This window comes from Mesoplodon bidens, assembly GCF_964165515.1.
Source record: "Mesoplodon bidens genome assembly, chromosome: 11".
NCBI classification, from domain to species: Eukaryota; Metazoa; Chordata; class Mammalia; order Artiodactyla; family Ziphiidae; genus Mesoplodon; species Mesoplodon bidens.
In genome coordinates this window covers 63,849,826-63,869,826 of record NC_138167.1, presented here as the reverse complement: position 1 = coordinate 63,869,826, position 20,001 = coordinate 63,849,826, and positions in this window count along the sequence as shown.

Below are 20,001 nucleotides of genomic sequence, written 5' to 3'. Positions count from 1 at the left end.
GGTCAGCCCCGCCCCGCCCCGCCCCGCCCCGCCCCTGAGGGGTCCCGCGCATCTTCACCGCTCCCGGCGCCCGGGGCTGGAGCATCACCGAGCCGCGGGCCAGCAGGTATGGTGCGCTCGCCGTGCCTCCCTGCCGCCTGTTCTATGGGTTTATAATCCCATTTCCCCTATTCAGCAGATGAGAAAAACGAGGCTTAGAGCGGTTAAGTAACTCAACGTCAAGCAGCTGAGAAGGGGCAGTATCGGTATTTGAACTCGGGCCTGCCTGACGATACTGTACCTCCTCGCAGCGTGACCCGTGCTAAACGTTTTGCCTGCATCCCCCAGTGTTTTACCTTCGCCGCTCTGTCCTTTCCCCCCTCACTCTCCTCCTGGTCCACTGCACACTTGCTGTGTTGTCTTCACTTCCTCCTCGCCCGTCCTCTCACTCAGCCGATGACCAGTGCCCAGGCCACTGAGAAAATGCAAACACTCCATCCCAGCCCCGGGAACAGTCTGCCTCTTCGTATGTGCCGTTGAATGAACGGCTCAGAAGAAAATTCCCACCAGCTTCCACCACCCATCCGTCCACCTGTTGAGACGGTGCTCAACCTCCCATTCCCTCTGGGGACCAGGCTGAACTGGCCCAGCTGGCCCGGAAGCCCCCTTCACTTGTCCACAAGATCCCACCCTTCAAGCCAACACTGATCCAGTGATTCTGCCCTCTCTCCCCTCTCCTCAATCATTCCTGTCAATTCACACGCTGTTACTTCTCCTATCCTAAAACGAAAAGCAGAGAGAAAAACAACAACAAAACACTCTTACGACCCCCCTCCGCCCCCTCCAGCTACGGCTGCCTCATTTTCCCCTTCCCTTTACAGCAAAAGTCCTCCAAGGTTTGTTTCTCCAGGCTGTCTGCAGTCTCTCTCCCCCATTCTCCTTTAAAACCCATCTAATCAGGCTCTTGCCCCTCTCCCCACTAATCCCCCAGATCTGTCATTTGGGGGCCCCAGTGATGTTCACGTTGCTGGGTGCGGTGCTGAGTCTCTGTCCTTGTCTTACCGGTCCCTCCAGCAGTATTTCTCACCGCTGCCCACTTCCTCCCCTCTGATGCACCTTCCTCTCTTGGCTTCCCAGACACCACATTGCCTGGTTCTCCTCCTCCTCCTTGGTGACCCCCCATTCTCTTTTGTAGCAGCCCCCCCAACTTCTAAATGTCACCCCAACTTGTGGCTTTGGAGGCTTCTAGCTGCGGATGACACCAAATGTGGCCTGCAGCCTGGACCTCTCCCTAAACTCACGTATCTAACTGTGTGCTGGAGACCTCCCTTATCTCACGCCATCCAACGTCCTGATCTTCTCCCCCAAAACTGTCCTCCTGCATCTACCCCATCTCAGTTAACGAAAACTCCACGTTCTAGGTACTCAGGCCCTAAACCTGGATTCCTCTCTCTGCCCGCAATCTGCATACCCCACATCCACTCCAAGAGCAAATCCCATCTGCTCCACCTTAAAAATATACCCAGAATCTGACATTTCTCACCCCACCCTCTTGTCCAAGCCAGCAGCCCCTCCACAGGCTGAGTGCAGAGGCCTCTTCTCACTCTATTCCTGCCTCCCCCAAACCCCTGTCCAAACGGCAGCCAGAGAGATGATGGCAGAACTAGGTCCAGATCACATCCCTCCACCCCACCCCCTCCAGTGGGTCCTCATTGAACTCAGAAGCCCCACCTCTGCCCTCTGACCACATCCCCTTCTCCATCAGCCAGACCCTGCCCAGCCACACTGGCCTCCCTGCTGGCTCTCGCCCCCTCCAGGGCCTTTGTTCTTGCCACTCCGCCTGGAACAGCCTTGACTACATACCTGCTCAGCTACTTCTGTCACCTCTTTCAGGTTCAAGCTTCAATGTCAGCTTCTTTGTGAGGCTTCCCTGACCTCCATTCACACCCCGATGCCTTCCCTCCTCGATTTCCCCCCGTACACCTATCAGCATCACCATGTGACCTGCTTCACATTTCTCTTAGGCATTTATTTTATTGCCAGTCCCCTGCCCTAGAATGTGAGCTCCACAGGACAGGGGGTTCCTGCTGACTTGTTCACTGCTGTGACTCCCTCCTGGAACGGTGTCTGGAACAGCAACTGGGCACCCAACAAACATGTGTGGAATGGATAAACCTGTACCCTTTCACCGCTGGTAATATTCACAATACTTTTTCTGTTTATTGGCTTTTTCATTCCAATAAATATATTTTAAAAGGAAACTTTATATTACTGCCCTGGAGGGAGCACCACTATCACTAGCCTAGAATAGAAGGAAACAGTAAAAATGAGAATAAAGCAATGCTCTAAGGCTCTGGGGATCCCATGGCCTATCTAAGGGCTGAACCCTCTCCTGCTTTCTCCCTGTGAGGAAGTGAGATTCACAAGATATACAGAGGCAGTAAAGACAGACCAGCACCTAGCAGAGACCTGCCCCTGGACCTAAGCAGAGAACTTAAAAAAAAAAAAAAATTCCAGAATTGAGAAGGCAATGGCTTTCTTCTGGGAGCCATCCCTGGGGCTGTGCTCAGATATCCCCGGGGAATCTGCCTCCTTGCAGCTTAATTAATCTCACAACAATCCTGAGATCATGCCATCATCACCCTCATTTTACAGATGAGGAGGCTGAGGCTGAGATGGGAACTGGCCCGAACTCACAGAGCCAATATGTTAAGACGGGCAGAGACTAGAATTTGAGCCCTTGTCAGACTCTGAGGCCAAATCCCTTCTAGTCTGACCTGGCCTGGCTGTTGGGGCAGTTTCGGGGGAGGCGATAACGGGGATGGAAGCACCCAGGTGCCAGCCCTGCTCTGGCCTCCGTTTACTCATCTATAAAGTGCAGCCTGGGAAGCACAGCCTGGCCACCAGGGACTTTTGTTGAACTCTGGGAGAGAAGGGTATCCTCTTTCTTCTGTGTGGGCACTGGGTGTACTCTCTTTGTTCTGGACGGGGAGTGGGGAGTGTGTAGACCAGAGTTTTATGGTGCCTCGCCACCACCAGATGAAGGGATGACCAGTCTCAGAACAAAGCCCATCCCCCAGGGAGGCCAAGACACATGCAGCAGAATTTGACATCACTGGAGCCTCTGTGTCCCTCTGGGCTTGATCTGACTGGCCCTCGGCTTCCCCATTATAAAGTTTGGTTTAACCAGATGAGCTGGATTCTTTTTCCCTGTGCAAAGAAGAATCCTAATTGATACAGTTTTCACTATAGCACTTTCTGCTCCACCTATAAGCAAGCTGGAGCCTTCTCCCATTTTAAGGAAAAGGATAAGAAAGCAGAAAGCAAAGTCCCCGCTTTCACCCCATTACCTCCAGTTCTCTCCTGCCCTCAACCAGGTTTCTCCAGAGTCACCGCCACTTGTCACTTCTGATCCTTCTCTTCCTAGGTCCCCTTGCCTGTTGTCATCTGCTTCCTGTCCCCTATTGGGAATGGTGGCTTTTGCCAGTGTTATAGTGACCTGTTTGTGGCCAAATCCCATCAATATAGGATAAACAACAGTATTGTTAAACTTTGTTAACAAAACAACAGACTGAAAGAATTGACTGTAAACTTAAAACCTTAAAAATATCAGTATTTCCAGCTTTGTTTCTGACAAGAGAGGCCCAAAAGCCACAGTAACCTTTGGTCTGCCACCCCCAAGTCTCAGGGACACCCCAGTGCCCAGACTTTGGTTTCTAAGACCTTCTTCACCAAAGGAAAACAGGGTTCCTCGGAACATTAAAAAAAAAAAATTTGGAGTGGGGGAACAGTCCAGAATGTCCTGTTGTGGCCAGGAAGTAAGGCCACCCTCAGAAATACTAGGAAAGCAGGGGAAAGATGATGGAACAATGAAAAGTCTCCCCCAGTGCTAGCCAACCCATAACAATACAGGCATCAAAAGTTGTTAATGGAAATATAGTTAATCTGAATAAATTCACTCTGTGAAAAGCCATGGCTATAATGATACTCAAAAGTGAAACATTACCATAATGCCTTCAGAGAGGGTTGTAGTATAAGAAAGATGACTGCCATATGACTTGTTTGAATTTTTATGCAACTTATTAAGTTGGGATGTGTTAGTCTGTGTATCTATCTTGTTTCTTTTATTGGTGTTAACTAATTAGAGAGACATGTTTGCTTTATCTGTGTAATCAGAAAAGAGTAAACTCAGAGCCCTGGGCTGGAGGCCGGGGGTGGGGGGGTGGGGGGGTGGGGGCAGGCAGAAACTGCACCATGAAAGGAAAGGCTGACTTGTGGTGGTCTCACAGGACCACCGGCTTGATGAGGCTCCTTCAGGTACGCAGTGTGGGGTCACCCTCAGCTGTCCAGGAGAAGGAGGGTTCACAGAAAATGTCCACAATGATTAATTAGCCAAGTGTCACCCCAGGAGAGACAGTCAAGCCCTGTGTCCTAGCCAAGGACCAAGGTCAAACATCCAGATGCAGTGACCTCAGCTTATCTTGGGAGATTATCACAAACATGAGAGGGTATCCAAATTCCATCCACAAAGCCCTGGGGAGAAACCACAACAAATACAGCAAAATCCCTAAGAAGAAATAAAAGCCAAGTTGGAAGTGATGCTCACTGTCTTGACATTTTACAAGAGTTTTAAGTATAAATGTTATGAGAGTGTTGTTCTCGGATGTAGCCATAAGAAATCTGTAATTGCAGTTTAAATTGACAGGGATTTACTTATTCAAGTTTGTAATCAAGGTTGGAATGCTCAAGAAAAATTGGATTTTTAAGTTTTATTTATGAGGTAGAAGAGCTTTAGGGTCCACATAGTTCTAGGGACTGAGATGTCTTGATAGCAACAGTTCTGTCAGCAAATGCAGCGGGTGGTTTATAGGCTGCCTCTCTGATTCTCCTGGTGGCATCTGACAGTTGACCATGAACTCTCTGTGCCCTTGGCCTCGTGACCCTCTGACTGGTCATCCTCTAGTGGACCCTTCCTTCTCAACCCACCCGTGCTGCACACAGGAGTCCTCAGGCCCTTTGCCAGCCCCCTCTCTCCTTGCCGTGCACATTCCCCATGTGTCTCCTGGACCTGTGGCCTGGCCTCCATTCCACCCTGACCTCCTTCCAAAGCCGAAACCTTGTCCAGCCCGCAGAGGGGTTGCAGGAGTCCAGAGCTACCATCTGCTCAGCCTCCTGAAATGGCAGCATCAACTCTCCTGGGCCCTCATCTCTCCCACTCCCTCACCCAATCAACCACCAAGTCCTGCCAATTTCACCTTCTCACTCTCTTGAACACGCCTTCTCCTTTCTGTCCCCTTACAGCAGCCCTCAGCTAGCCATCAATCCATCACTCGGTACTTTCTGAGAACTCACAATGTTAAGGTCCTAGAAATACAAGGCGGACCAGGGCCTGCCATTTGGAGCCTAAGCCAGCACTTCTCAAGCTTGACTGTGCACACCAGTCCCGGGGGACTGGTTAAAATGCAGATTTTGATGCTACAGGTCTGAGCTGGGGCCTGTGACTCTGCATTTCTAAGAGGCTCCCAGGTGCTGCTGCTGCTGCTGGTGGTCCCAGGCCCACTCTTTGAGTACCAAAGTCCTAGATTACACAAGGGGTTTGAGTCTTGCCAAACAGAATGGGCAGAGGCCACGGAGGGGCCAGGAAGGAGGGGTCTTTTGACCCAAATGATGTTAAGTCCTTCTCCAGGGCCAATGCAATAGACTCCGGTTTCTTTCATCAAATCATTTTCCCTAGGACAGGGCTCTTCTGCTATTCTTGGCTGGATCAGGGAATTTCCCATGATGCTTAGTGAGCCTCTTGCCTCCTGAGCTTGGTAATTAAGATGCGCAAGGCTTTCACCCCGTCTCTGGAGAAAAAAACAACACTGCCTTCAACCCCTTCCTCTCTCATTGCATCCACCCTCGCCTCTGAAAGGGCTTTTGCCTGGCCGGCCCTGTGCTCCTCCACCAGCAGTTCCTGAATGGTCCCCTGCTTCTAAGATACCTCGTCTAATTTTTCTTTCGGAACTTCCCGAAGCTCCCAGGGCTAAGGATGAGGTCCAGGTCTTTTACATTGCCCTCCAAAGGCCACCTGTCTGGACTTCTCCACTGCCTTCCGGCCCAGGACTCACAGGTTTGCTCCAACCAAGTAGAAACATCCTTTCCCTCTTGCTTCTCTGGTCTCCTCCTGCTGGTCCTCAGCCTAAGAATGTCCTTCCCAACTCCTTGACTGACCCTCTAACTTCTTAACAGGATTGTACAGTGTTTACATTTATTGAATTTCTGTGCAAGCTTAGGAAGAACATATTATTTTCACCATTTTGTAGGTGACAAATCTGAGGCTCAGAGAGGCTTGGTCACTTACCTCAGGTCACACAACCAAGAAGGCACTGGGTGGAGATTAGAGCTAAGCCTTTCACTCTATCCTTCTGTTGGGTCACCAGAGTTTTGCTTGTATTTGGCATTTCCTTGTGAGCCATACTTTGATGGAGGGATATCCACGGTGTGATGTGAGCCCGGAGGAGGCTCATCCACCTGCTATGAGCTTGAGCTGACTCACGTCAGCTGGAGAGAGCCGATGGTGGCCAACTCTTCCCAACTCATGTTCAGTGACATCACATTGGTAGCATGAAATTGGCTATGCTGGGAGTATTTACGCCATGGAAGTTGACAAATGCTACAAATCAGGGCTTCCTTCCTGCAAAACAAGTGGTTAAACATTAGCCAGCACACCATTGCAGCTCACCCAATTCTGGGAGGTAGAGACAGCCTCCTGGAGAAGATGACTTCTGAGCTGAGCCTGGCAGGATGGGTCGGGGGTGGGCAGGTGGACAAGTGTTGCCTTCACCTGGAACATTCCACCCGTCTGCTTAAGTCTCACAAAAAGTGAGCAAGGCACTTGGTCTATCCTAGAAAGGAAGCAAATGGTTTAGAAGAGAAGAATGCTAGGAGCGCAGAAGGGATTCTAGTTGGAGGACAGAGCAGGTACAAGGGTCACCTGACCTTGTGTTGTCACCTGGGAGAAACAGAGTTTACCCTGCATACACTTGGAGGCCAGTGGTGGTTTGCGTGCAGGAGAGGGACACAGTGAACGTTTGGGGGGAAGATCTCCCTGCTAGCAGTGGGAAGGAATAGAGGATGGCCGAGAGGGCCCGATGAGGAGGCCACTGAGACAACCCACGGAAGAGATGCCGAGGGCTCTAAGACAGCTGCCGGGGGCCTGGCTGTGGGTGAACCAGCCAGCTGCAAACTCCATGAGACCCTGGCTGACAGGTACTGTGGGGTGGGGAGAGAGGCAAGCGTCTAGTAGGAAGCTTAGATTTCTGGCTTGGGCACCTGGATGCCAGTCACTTGAGACAGGAAACCTGGGCTGTGGGTTAGTTGTGGGGGAAAAGATGGTGAATTCAAGTTACGTATGTGTGATATGCATTTGAGGCACCTGTGCCATCCAGGTGGGCGGTCAAAGGCAGACGGGCATTGGAGCTAGATCTCCAAACACAGATCTGAGCTGGAGATACACAGTTGGAGGTCACTGGCTCAGAGTGATGGACACCTGGACAGAGCTCTGAGGGGCACCAGTGTTCAAAAACCCATCAGGAGAGTCGCCAGATGCCCACTATCAGGGTGGTGGGTTTTTTTTCTCTTAAAAATAATGAGAACTTCCAGTTTCCGGTCCAGCACGTAAAGAACTTGAAAGTCATCACTTCCATTCTCCCAACAAGAAAAAAACCTGAACAAACTGAAAATCAATAACTCTTCTCAGATCCCTCAGAGAACTGAGGTCACAGGGCAAATCAGTGGCCTGAAAACTGGAGCGAGAGGTGGACGCAGAGCAGAAGCCCACAGCTAGAGCCAGCGCTGGCAGGACACTTATACGGCGGGTGACAATTGCTGGGGACTCCAGCGTAGATTAGCCTGAGAGTTAAAAACATAGGGGGGCTTCCCTGGTGGCGCAGTGGTTGAGAGTCCGCCTGCCGATGCAGGGGACGCGGGTTCGTGCCCCGGTCCGGGAAGATCCCACATGCCGCGGAGCGGCTGGGCCCGTGAGCCATGGCTGCTGAGCCTGCACATCCGGAGCCTGTGCTCCGCAGCGGGAGAGGCCACAACAGTGAGAGGCCCGCATAACGCAAAACAAAACTATACAAAACAAAACAAAAAAAACATAAGGGGATCCCAAACTTTCACGCCTTGGGCAGGGAGAGGGGAAACCAATTATTTGGAAATACATCATGAGCATTCTATTCTCTGTAATGTAAGGGCAATAAAAATTGTTCTCTACCATCTCAGGGTTTCCAGCTGGGACTGACATAAAAGAGATTAACAGCAGAAAAGCATACGGACTTTATTTAACTATAAGTGGGAGCCCTGACAACAAAAACAAAGACCCAGAGAAGTGACTGAGACCCAAGTGAATTAACAGTTAGGGTTAGCTGGGACTTCCCTGGTGGCCCAGTGGTTAAGAATCCACCTGCCAATGCAGGGGACAGAGATTCGATCCCTGGTCCGGGAAGATCCCACATGCCATGGAGCAACTAAACCCGTGCGCCACAACTACTGAGTTTGTGCTCTAGAGCCCGCGAGCCACAACTACTGAGCCCGTGTGCCACAACTACTGAAGCCCGTGCGCCTAGAGCCCGTGCTCCGCAACAAGAGAAGCCGCCGCAACGAGAAGCCCGCGTGCCGCAACGCAGCCAAAACCATAAATAAATTAATAAGTTAATTAAAAAAAACAGTTGGGGTTAGCAGTTGTGGACAAGTAACTAAATTACACGGGAGGTCTATAGGGAAATAAGAGTTATTGAAACAAAGCCTGTTTGTATAGATTTCTCTTGGCCTTACCTCCCTGCCTCTGGTGACAGGAATGTTATTTCCTCCTAGTACAGAGAGGGCACCTTTCACGTGGAAATTTTATCTCCTGCTTTCAGAAAGAAAAGGAAAGTCAGAGTGTGCCCTTCATCCCTATGCTGTTTCTCAAGTGCTTTGAAGTCAAAATAACGTGCCACAGTGGCATGTTTGGGGGGATGTCCTGAATCCCTTCGGTTACAAGGCCAGCCCTTAAGGGAAGGGACTTTCCTAGCGCCTTATCCCACCTGGGAAAGGGAAATTAGTCAATTCCATCCACTCTGGCCTTCTGATCCTACATAGGGACGAAAAAAAAGGCTAATAAGCTCCTCTGAAATTCACAGCCCGGGGACTCTGGCCCACTGAAAAAAATGAGAGCAGACTTCCCTGGTGGCGCAGTGGTTACGAATCTACCTGCCAATGCAGGGGACACAGGTTCGATCCCTGGTCCGGGAAGATCCCACATGCCGCGGAGCAACTAAGCTCATGTGCCACAACTACTGAAGCCCATGCTCCACAACAAGAGAAGCCACCGCAATGAGAAGCCTGTGTACTGCAAACGAAGAGTAGCCCCCTCTCGCCGCAACTAGAGAAAGCCTGCGTGCAGCCCAACACAGCCATGAATAAATAAATAAATAAATAAATTTATTGAAAAAGAAAACAATGACAGCAACCATGAAGATTAATTATAAGATTATAGAATGTTTCTCCTTCATAACCTTCCAAAACGGAAAGCACCAGGCCCAGATCGTTTCACTGGTGGATTCTACCAAACATTTGAAGAAGAAATGACACAGAAGCAAAGGAGACACTTTCCTAACATTCTATGAGGTCAGCATTGCCCTAATACCAAAACCAGATGAAGACATTATAAGAAAGGGCAACTATACAGTTCATACAGCTCAATATCAAAAAACCAAACAACCCAATCAAAAAAATGGGCAGAAGACCTAACTAGACATTTCTCCAAAGAAGACATACAAATGGCCAACAGGCACATGAAAAGATGCTCAACATTACTAATTATTAGAGAAATGCAAATCAAAACTACAGTGAGGTACCACCTCACACTGGTCAGGATGGCCATCATTTAAAAGACTACAAATAGGGCTTCCCTGGTGGCGCAGTGGTTGAGAGCCCGCCTGCCGATGCAGGGGATGCGGGTTCGTGCCCCGGTCCGGGAAGATCCCACATGCCGCGGAGCGGCTGGGCCCGTGAGCCATGGTCGCTGAGCCTGCGCGTCCGGAGCCTGTGCTCCGCAACGGGAGAAGCCACAACAGTGAGAGGCCCGCGCACCGCAAAAAAAAAAAAAAAAAAAAAAAAAATCAGTTATTAGAATCCATTACATCAATAGACTAAAGAAGAATTATACAATCACATCAGTAGATTCAGAGACAGCATTTCACAAAATCCAACACCCTCTAGCATAGACAGAAACTTCCTCATTTTTTTTTTTTTTTTTTTGTGGCACCGAGTGACTTGCTGGATCTTAGTTCTCCTTGGCAGTGAAAGCGCAGAGTCCTAACCACTGCACTACCAGGGAATTCCCAGGAACTTCCTCATCTTGATAAAGACCATCTACTATCTGTGAAATTCTCTGTAAACTTAAAACTGCTCCAAAAAATAAAATCTCTTAATTTAAAAATACCATAAAAAACAAAACAAAAAATATATAGTGATTTACTGGGGTAGGTATTATTTGCATATAGTACAAAATGCAAAAAGGGTGGAGAGGAAAATTGAGTCTCCTTCCCACCCTGATTCCCAGCTACCAAATTTCCCTCTCCAGAGGCAACTGCTATTAGCAGATTCTCTGTATTCTTCTAGAGATATTCTTTGCATATGCCAGCATATCTACCCTTAAAATGCACACACACACACGGATGCACTGTTCTGCACCTTCCGTTTTCTCTTAACAACGTACCTTGGAGGATTTTCCACAGCACAGCAAGCAGCCAGGTTCTCAACCAGGTTCACTGAGAGATTTGAGATTTAAGGCCTACAGAAAATGATGTGGAGGGCTGTTTTCTCAATGGTCCCAATGATGGGACGTAGCTGATATCTTTCTGGTTGCACAGGAAAGAAGCTACTTCATTGTCATAGTTCTATGGACTGGGCAAGACAGCTGACTCTTTTCTCTTGCTGCTTCGTGTCTCTTGCCATGGCTGTGTTATGGTTATTTAAATGGTCCCCTCTTTCTGGACACCCTTTTAATCTTTTTTTTTTCCTTTTCTGTTCTTTTTTTCCCCAAGGGGGAGTGGCTGTTACAAACAGTGCTGTAATTAAAATGTTTGTGTCTATTAAATCAGACTGGGTTCACATCCTACCTCAGTTCTGTTCCAGCTGTGTGATCTTAGATATGTTCTGTAATTTCTGTGCCTTGATTTATTTTCTTTCATTCTTTCTGGTTTGTTAACATAAACAAGTCCTGTCATTTAATATGTATAGAGCATTGCTTTATCCTATATCCCAAAAGTTCTGACATGTGCTTTTACTATTTTCTTCTCTAAACGTTCTGCAGTTTGAATTTTGATTTCCTTTTTTCCCCCAAGTATTGTTTAAAATTTTCTGAGTGATAGGAGCTTTGAGGAATTTGTTTATTTTACTGTCTGTTATGGGCTGAATTGTGTTCCCCTGCAAAGTTCATAGGCTGAAGTCCTAACACAGTACCCTCCCACAGTACCTTAGAATGTGACGGCATGTGGAGATAGGGTCTTCAAAATTATTTTTTCTATTTTTGGCCGCATGGCTCAGCATGCAGGATCTTAGTTCCCCCACCAGGGATGGAACCCGTGCCCCTTGCAGTGGAAGCTCAGTGTCTTAACCACTGGATGGCCAGGGAAGTCCGGAGACAGGGTCCTTAAAGGGGTTATAAAGGATTCTTAACCACTGCACCACCAGGGAAGTCCCTGGATGACCTGCTTTTAGGTAGAAAGGGGAGGGCAGAGAGCCCTTCCTGTATCTTCTGTTCCTCAGGTACCTTCAGCTCAGAGTAATCGATGTTCCAGAGCGGTGTATTTGGGGGTAGCATGTTCTGAACCCCTTCAAATCCAAATCTTGGGGAAGGCAGAAATGCCCCAAAACTGGGGCTCAAATGCCACCCCTCCCCGCCCCCGCCAGAAGAAGAGGGCTCTCCCCCCACCCCCCGTCCTGATCTCTCCTAGGGACCAGCTTCTTCCATGGGGTCAGAATCGGCTCTGCCAAAGGCTTCCAAGTTCCACCCTGGGGAACGTGACATTCTCATCCTCGGCTGCAGTTTGCAAAATCCCGGATCTGGGTTCTGACTGGTCCTCTCGGCCCACTGCCTGTGGTTTGGACACTCCATGGCTGGTCAGCATGTTCTCTCCCTCTGGGAGGACCCTCCCCTCAGTGGCCATCTGGTGTGGCAGGAAATTGAAAACCTGTGAGGGTCTGGGGCGGGGGACACTCAGATGCGGCTGGGGCCAGAGTGCCCTCAGTCCCGGGCTGCTGACCGACCACTCAGAGGACGGATGCTTCATTTTTGGTTATGTCAGTGCTTCCAGGGAGCTCCACCTGTGCCCACCTGACCTGCCCCCTCTCACCTCCCCTACTAGGGCCCCCAAGGGATTGGAGGGAACATCTGGGGCCCCCTGACTGATATCTACCCCCAGAGACTGGGGTTATAGCCCCTGCTGGGGTGGGGGTAGGCATTTGGAGCCAGGCTCAGGCTCGGCCCTGGGGATGGGCCTGGCGGGAGACCCACCTGGTCTCCCCCTCTTGGAGCCTTTGTTCTTTCTGTCATTTGGTCTTTGTTTGCCCCCAGTTTCCTAGGAAATTTGCCTGAGGGAGATTCCCTCTGGTCTCAGCTAAACCAAGAAGACAACACTCTGGTCTGCGTTCATCCCTCAGGTTTGTCAGGCTGGGGCCTGGGAGCATCCCTGGAGATTGGGTTTGGGAGTGCAGGGGAGTGTGAGAGGGAGGGAGAGAGATGCGGGGGGAAAGAGAGGATGAAAGAGTGATGAAAAGATACAGAGAGAGGACCAGAGATGGGGCAGAGAGGGAAAGGGCCATGAGGGAGGACGGAGGCCAGGCCCAGAGGGAGGGAGAGGCCTTGGGAGGGAGCCCTAGAGGCCGACCCCCTGCCCCCCCACATTCCGTCCCTAGGGACCTGAGGTCAGTCTCAGCTCCAAGCAGGTTGAGACCTTTTGCCGCCTGGGCCAGAGGCTGAGAGCCCTGGGGGCCCCCTTTGATCCCAGAGCCTGGAGAGAAGGGAGTTGAGAGCTGCCACTTGGGCCTTGGGCCTCCCGGGATGGACACGTTTGGGAGCCATGCTTCCAGGTATCGCCATGAACAGTGGGAACGCTGCTGCTGGACTGAGCCAGGCCACACGCCACATCGGCCATGACCACTCCGGCCCTGAGCACTGGTTACGGGCCTGGGGCTCCCTCAGTGCGACCAGACCCTCAGAGGCTACTGGGGGTAAGGCTGTGGCCACACTCCTACTAGCACAGGGTATTTTCAGCAGCAGACCCTCTCATTCATTCAGCAGACCCTCTTGGAACACCCCCGGAGCAGGATCTGTGCTGCCGGCTGGGGACCTGGCCACCCCGGGAGGCTCACGCCTTAGCGAGGGGGACAGGCCAGTCGACAGGGCAACACAGTGTGTCCAGGGGCCACAGGAGCCCAGCAGAGGCTTCCACCCCAGCGAGGCACATTGGAGAGGCTTCCTGGTGAGAAAGAAGAGAGGAAAATTTGGCTGGAAAAGGCGTTGCAGGCAGGGAGACAGCCTAAGCAAAGGCCCAGGGGTGGAAGGACATGAGCCCGCTGTGGTCTAACCTGTTTTTATATTTCTAAACATTTGAATCTTGGTTCTATAGTCTAAGTCTGATATCGACTACCTGTAGTCTTCGGTGTGGGGGGAATTATGGCTACTTTCCTCATGTGTTATTTCATCTCAGAGCCTGTGTGTGTGTGTGTGTGTGTGTGTGTGTGTGTGTTTCGTAAATTCATATGTTGTTGAACTTAATCTGGAAATCCAGAGAGCTTGAATTGGGGACATTTCCCTCCAAAGAGGATTTGTACTTGCCCGTGCCAGGAGCCAGCCCCAGGCCTTGTGAGCCAAGGCCACAACCAGGCTCAGAGCAGGGCAAGCACAGCGGAGGGGAACTGAGACAACCCAGCAGCGCTGAGAGGAGGGAACAGAGGAAGGGGTCACGTCTCCCTCAGGCCCACGTGGGATGAAAGAAAAACTAAACTCGTTAGAGCCGCATAAAGCTGGGATCTTCAAAGGGCACTAAAGTCCCAGGTTAGTGATGATCCAGGAACCTGGCTCCTGGCACGGGCAAGTACAAATCCTCTTTGGAGGGAAACGTCCCCAATTCAAGCTCTCTGGATTTCCAGATTAAGTTCAACAACCTATGAATTTACAACACACACACACACACACACACACACACATACACAGGCTCTGAGAGATGAAATAACACATGAGGAAAGTAGCCATAATTCCCCCCCCACCGAAGACTACAGGTAGTCGATATCAGACTTAGACTATAAAACCAAGTTTCAGATGTTTAGAAATATAAAAGATGGGGTAAAAATAGTGAGCAGGGAACAAGAGACTATCCAAAGCGGTCAAACTGATTTAAAATGAAACCAAATAGAACGTGTAGACATTAAAAATACAATTTTAAAAAATTAAATTCTCAACCAAGAGGGGCTTAAACAGTACATTAGACACACAGAAGACTTAGCTGGAGGGTATAGCTGGAAGAGAGATATAAAACATTACTCAGAACACAGCACAGAGAGACCAGGAGACGGAAGTAAGAAGACATAGCCCATCTAACCTGAGTCCCAGAGGGCGGGGGCTGGGGTGTGTGTGTGGGAAAAGAAGAGATAATGGCTGAGAATTTTCCAGAAATGGTGCAACTCATGAATCTACAAATATAGGAATCACAACATATATTAAGCAGAATAAATAAAAATAATCTAAACCTAGGTATGTTTTTGATGCCGAAAGCGCAGCTTCTCTGTACACCGGTGCAGAACTGAATCTCGGAGACAGAGTTTTGGGTGAAGTAGAAAAGGATAGCTTTATTGCTTTGCCAGGCAAAGGGGGCCACAGCGGGCTCCTGTCCTTGGAAACTATGTGTCCCAAGCCAGGGGAGTCTGGTGAGGAGTTTTACAGCAACAGTTCAAGGGTGGGGTTGCTGATAACATTAGGGTGTGTGTAGGGCTTCTCCTCCTTTGATCTCACCCCAGGTAATCCTTTTTTTTTAAACCTTAGTTTGGCTGTTCTGCATGCAGGAACTTAGTTCCCCGAAGAGTGACCAGACCTGAGCCCCGGAGTCTTAACCACTTAACCACCAGGTCATCCTCAGGAAGTCTTCTCTGGTCCCTTTAATCTCACCTCAGGTGGTTTCTTGGCTGCTCCTCCCTTAATTGGCAACTGTTTGAATCTGCTCTTTGGAACTCAGGGAAAGTCCTGGAGGCTGGAATCTTGCCTACAAGAAATGGGGGAGCTTCCCTGGTGGCGCAGTGGTTGAGAGTCCACCTGCTGATGCAGGGGACGCGGGTTCGTGTCCCGGTCCGGGAAGATCCCACATGCCGCAGAGCAGCTGGGCCCGTGAGCCATGGCCACTGAGCCTGCGCGTCCAGAGCCTGTGCTCTGCAACGGGAGAGGCCACAGCAGTGAGAGGCCCACGTACCGCAAAAAAAAAAAGAAATGGGGGACAAAAAAGGCCTCCGTTCCTGGGAGCCCCACAGGGTCCCATTCGATTTCATTTTCACAAAACTGCCAAGTTCAGACACCTCCTCTGAGCTCCCGTGGCCCCTGCACACACCGTGCCGCTGCTGCGGTCAAAGTCAGCTTCCCTGGCTTCACAGCTGGGCAGGATGCGGGCTCATAGGCTTTCGGGGACTTGCCACTCTGCTGCTCCCCAGCCCCTTCCTCTCCTGAGAGCTGCTCCTCCACCCTCCCCAGCCTCGTGGGCCAGGTGGCTGGCCCTCACCACCCCCCGAGCCAGGTTGGGGTGCCCCTGCATCACCGCCCGGTCGCCAGGCCTGGCTGGGCCCGTTCCTGCAGGCTCTCTGTCCTCAGCCTCAGGATGCCTGGGTCAGCCACTGAGCCTGTGTGGTCCTGGCTAAGCCCCTGGCCTTCTCTGGGCCTCAGCTTTTTCCTCTTGAAGATGGAATGAGGATCCCTGCCCCAGCAGCAGGAAAAGCCATGGCTGCGCAGGGTGCAGCTTACCCTGGAGTGAGGTTTGCATTCTTCCGTGGGTGAGGGTCCTGAGCCCTCCTGTGGGGCTTAAAACATCTCCCTTCCTACCCTGTGCTCTCCTGAGTTCTCGTAGGCTGGGGCTTGGCTGTGGGAAGAATGTCTGGCCTGCGTTTCCTTCCAGTGTCCACCGGTCCCCACCCTCCCTGTGGGACCTTGGGTGAAACACGTCATCTCTCTGAAGCAGAAATAAGCATAATTACTGCTGCACAGCACATTCTCAGTGTGGACGGGAACACCTGCTCACAGCAGGAACTCAGCACGAGGTAGAGCTTGTATTGCTTCTCTGCTTCCTTAGAGTATGTACCTCGTAGTAATTGTTCTTAACAAGATGGGATCATCTTGTAAAGCTCAGATGCTGCCTGATTGCACCTGAGGGCTGCCCAAGTGTCCCTGCAACTGTTATTTCCAGGTCCCCTGTGTGTGTGGAGGTGGCATCGGGACCAAGCATGATGGTGAGCGTCCTGGGCACCGAAGGTCCTGGCCACCCCCCACCCCCCTTTTTGGGATGGCGGGTGTGTCCCCAGCATGTCCCATCTTGCTGGGTGGTTTCTCCAGGTGCCCAACTGCCCCTGTCAAAGGCTAGGCATAGATCCAGCCAGGCCTCTCGTCACCCTGAGTGTAGGCCCATGGTTGGCCAATGACCAATGGCCTCAGCCTGGGCCCAGGTCCTTCATCACTACTGTTGATGAAAAATTAATCAATAGTCGATCTAAGACAGAAATGGAAAATTTTATTCGAGCCAACCTGAGGATTATAACCCAGGAGACAGTCCTTCAGAAAGCTCTGAGGACTGTTCTGCCCATGAGAGGTCAAGGCACAGTGATGTAAATGTTTGGGACAAAGGGTTATATGTCAAACGACATGTTATTGACAGTTTACACAATCCAGATCTACGTGTGGAAAGCAAGTCATAGGTCGTTGTGGCCTCTTACAAGATTAAAGAAGGTTATCTCCTAAGGAGTTTTGACCTTTGGTGAGGTTAAGAAGGAATGTTTTCTCCTAAGAAGGTCTGATTAATGCAAACACACAATATACAGGAAAGGGGAGGGAGGAGGCCCAAACAGACAAAGAAAAGGTTTATATTTAAACTTTTCTCATCTTGCTGTAATACAGGAACTTCATTTCATCATTATAAACTACAACCCCGTGGGTTCTGCTTTCCCATCAGCCAGAGCTCTGGCTGCCCATCCACTGAGCACCCACTGCGGGGGGGCTGGCTCGGCTCCAGGGCCTTCTGGGCCTCTGTTCACCAAACAAAAGGCAAAATCAAGAACACACACGGGGAGGGAGCGTGGTGACCAGGTCGCTTTGCCCTCCCCGAGCCTTGTGAGGTGGGACCGGAGGAAGAGAAAGGGGACTGCAGCCAGCAAGGGGCCGGCAGCCGGGGCTGAGTTGGACTTTGGAGCTGGGCCCCAGGACCCCAGGGCTCTGAGAAAGCCAAGAGCCAGGCCTTCTTCTTAACCTTCTTCCTTAGGCAGTGGGCCCAGACACAGCAGGATCAAGGCAAGGTCCCCCACGACCAACATTTCACTATAAAAATTGCTCCCGTGGAGGTGAGGCCTCCCAAAGGGCGAGGCCAGGGTGAGTGGAGAGCGAGGGCCCCGCCAGCTGTGCACGCCCGCTGGCCCCCATCCTGCAGCCCGAGCTCAGAACCCGGTTAGTCTTTGTGGGGGCCTGAGGCTGGGCCCACAGCTCCACGGGGCCCTGGCTGTCTCACAAGTCGGCAGGATTAGGCTGCCCCTGGGTAGGATCTAACTTTCTCTCTCTGACTACCCCGCTTTAAGCTGCTTAGACCTGTTATTTGTAGTAAAGCCAAACAGGATATAAAAATAGTCCCCTAAGGAGTTCCCTGGTGGTCTAGTGGTTAGGATTCCGGGCTTTCACTGCCATGACCCGGGTTCAATCTCTGGGGGAACTGAGATCCCTCAGGCCACGAGGAGGCATGGCCAAAAAAAAAAAAGAAAGAAAGAAAAAGTCCCCTAATCGACTTAAAAATGGTTCCCCAGAAAAGCAGGACAGTTGCTGCCCAGAATGTGCCAACCATTTAGGCACCAAGAGAGGACTTTAAATTGTCCTTCGTATCACAGACACATGTGGGAGGGGGTGACAGGCGTTCTTGGTACTCAGGCAGCATTGAGAGGCATTGTCCCTGGGTCCCCCTGCGGGGCAAGGGGAGAGAGGAGGGGCAGAAACGCCAGGGCCCCCCCCTGTCCCTCTAGGCCAGAGGAGGAAGGGGCCGGAGGCCACACCAGACTCCCCATCACACACCCCATGGTCCACCCCGCCTTGGGCTTCCTTGGGTGTCACTCAGCTGTTCATCCTCCAGGAGACTGTGGGCCATTCAGAGCCTCAGTTTCCTCATCCTCAAACTAGAAATAATATTCATCCTTCCCTCCCAGGTTCAGGGTGAAGTGCCGGCTACCTGGGGGCCTGGGCAGGGAGGGCACTGTGGAGGTGGACAGGGTAACCCTCTCGCCATGAGGGCTTGTGCTTCTGTGGTCCGTGGCCTCACTCCCTTGTCCTCCCAGGACACTTGTCAGGCTGTTTGTCCACACAGCTTTGGCCCTAACCATATTATCTGGGCATCTGGCTCCAGTTCTGGCAGATTCCCTTGCTGTTCCACTCTCCAAATGGATAAGACAAGCAGATTAAATACCAATTATGTGTCCACGATCCATGGCTGGGTTTTCCTGGCCTGATGTGGTATTTTTCTGAGTAAGAGGAAGAAATCATCGAGGCAGCCTCCTGCCATTTCCGAAGTGCCTTCGGTCTTCGGGGTGAGTTCTGGGGAGACTCTCTTACCACCCCTACCCCTACCCTCCAATCCCTGTCTGCAGCTCCTCCAGGAAGCCCCAGGAATGTCTCAGCGACAGCCACCCTGAAATATGTCCCCTCCTAAGGTGGGTTTGCCTTTCTCTTTGGGCTCCGAGACCCTGTCCTCCAGCCGGAGCCAGCCAGGAACAAGGGACCAGAGTCACAGTCCCTCTCTGGCTGCAGGATGCTCTGAGAACTGTAAAGTCACCTCAGATGCTTGTCATTGTCATCACCATTCTCCTTCAAAACAGCCATGGAGCTGGATTTGTCTGGATTCAAATTCCAGCGCTGCCGTGTGAGCACTACCTGTGTGCTGTGGGCAAGTCCCCTGGCTCCCGAGTCTCCTCCCCAGCAGAATGGGGACGATAGTGAATCATAGGCAAGGCCCGGGTAGGGCCAGCCACACCACAGGGCTCAGCAAATGGGGCCGATTTCAGGGTAGCAGCTGCCTGGCCCCTGTTTGTCCTTCCAGCACAGGTGTGGTCCTTCAGTTTTAAGGAAAATTTTAAGAAGATTCACAATTGTGTGTGTGTTTTTTAATAAATTTATTTATTTTTATTTGTTTACGTTTGGCTGCATTGGGTCTCCGTTGCTGCACGCGGGCTTTCTCTAGTTGCGGCGAGCAGGGGCTACTCTTCGTTGCGGTGCGCGGGCTTCTCCTTGCGGTGGCTTCTCTTGTTGTGGAGCATGGGCTCTAGGTGCGTGGGCTTCAGTAGTTGCGGCATGCAGGCTCAGTAGTTGTGGCTCACGGGCTTAGGTGCTCCACGGCATGTGGCATCTTCCCGGACCCCTGCCAGTGCAGGGGACACAGGTACGATCCCTGGTCTGGGAAGATCCCACATGCTGCAGAGCAACTAAGCCTGTGCACCACAACTACTGAGCCTGCGCTCTAGAGCCCGCGAGCCACAACTACTGAGCCCGTGTGCCAAACTACTGAAGCTCACGCACCTAGAGCCCGTTCTCCGCAACAAGAGAAGCCACTGCAATGAGAAGCCTGCGCACCGCAACAAAGAGTAGCGCTACCCTGCTCGCTGCAACTAGAGAAAGCCCACGTGCAGCAGCAAAGACCCAGTGCAGCCAAAAATAAATAAATTAATTAATTAAGAAAAAAGATATTTGTGATATAAATTTATGACAAAGGTCTG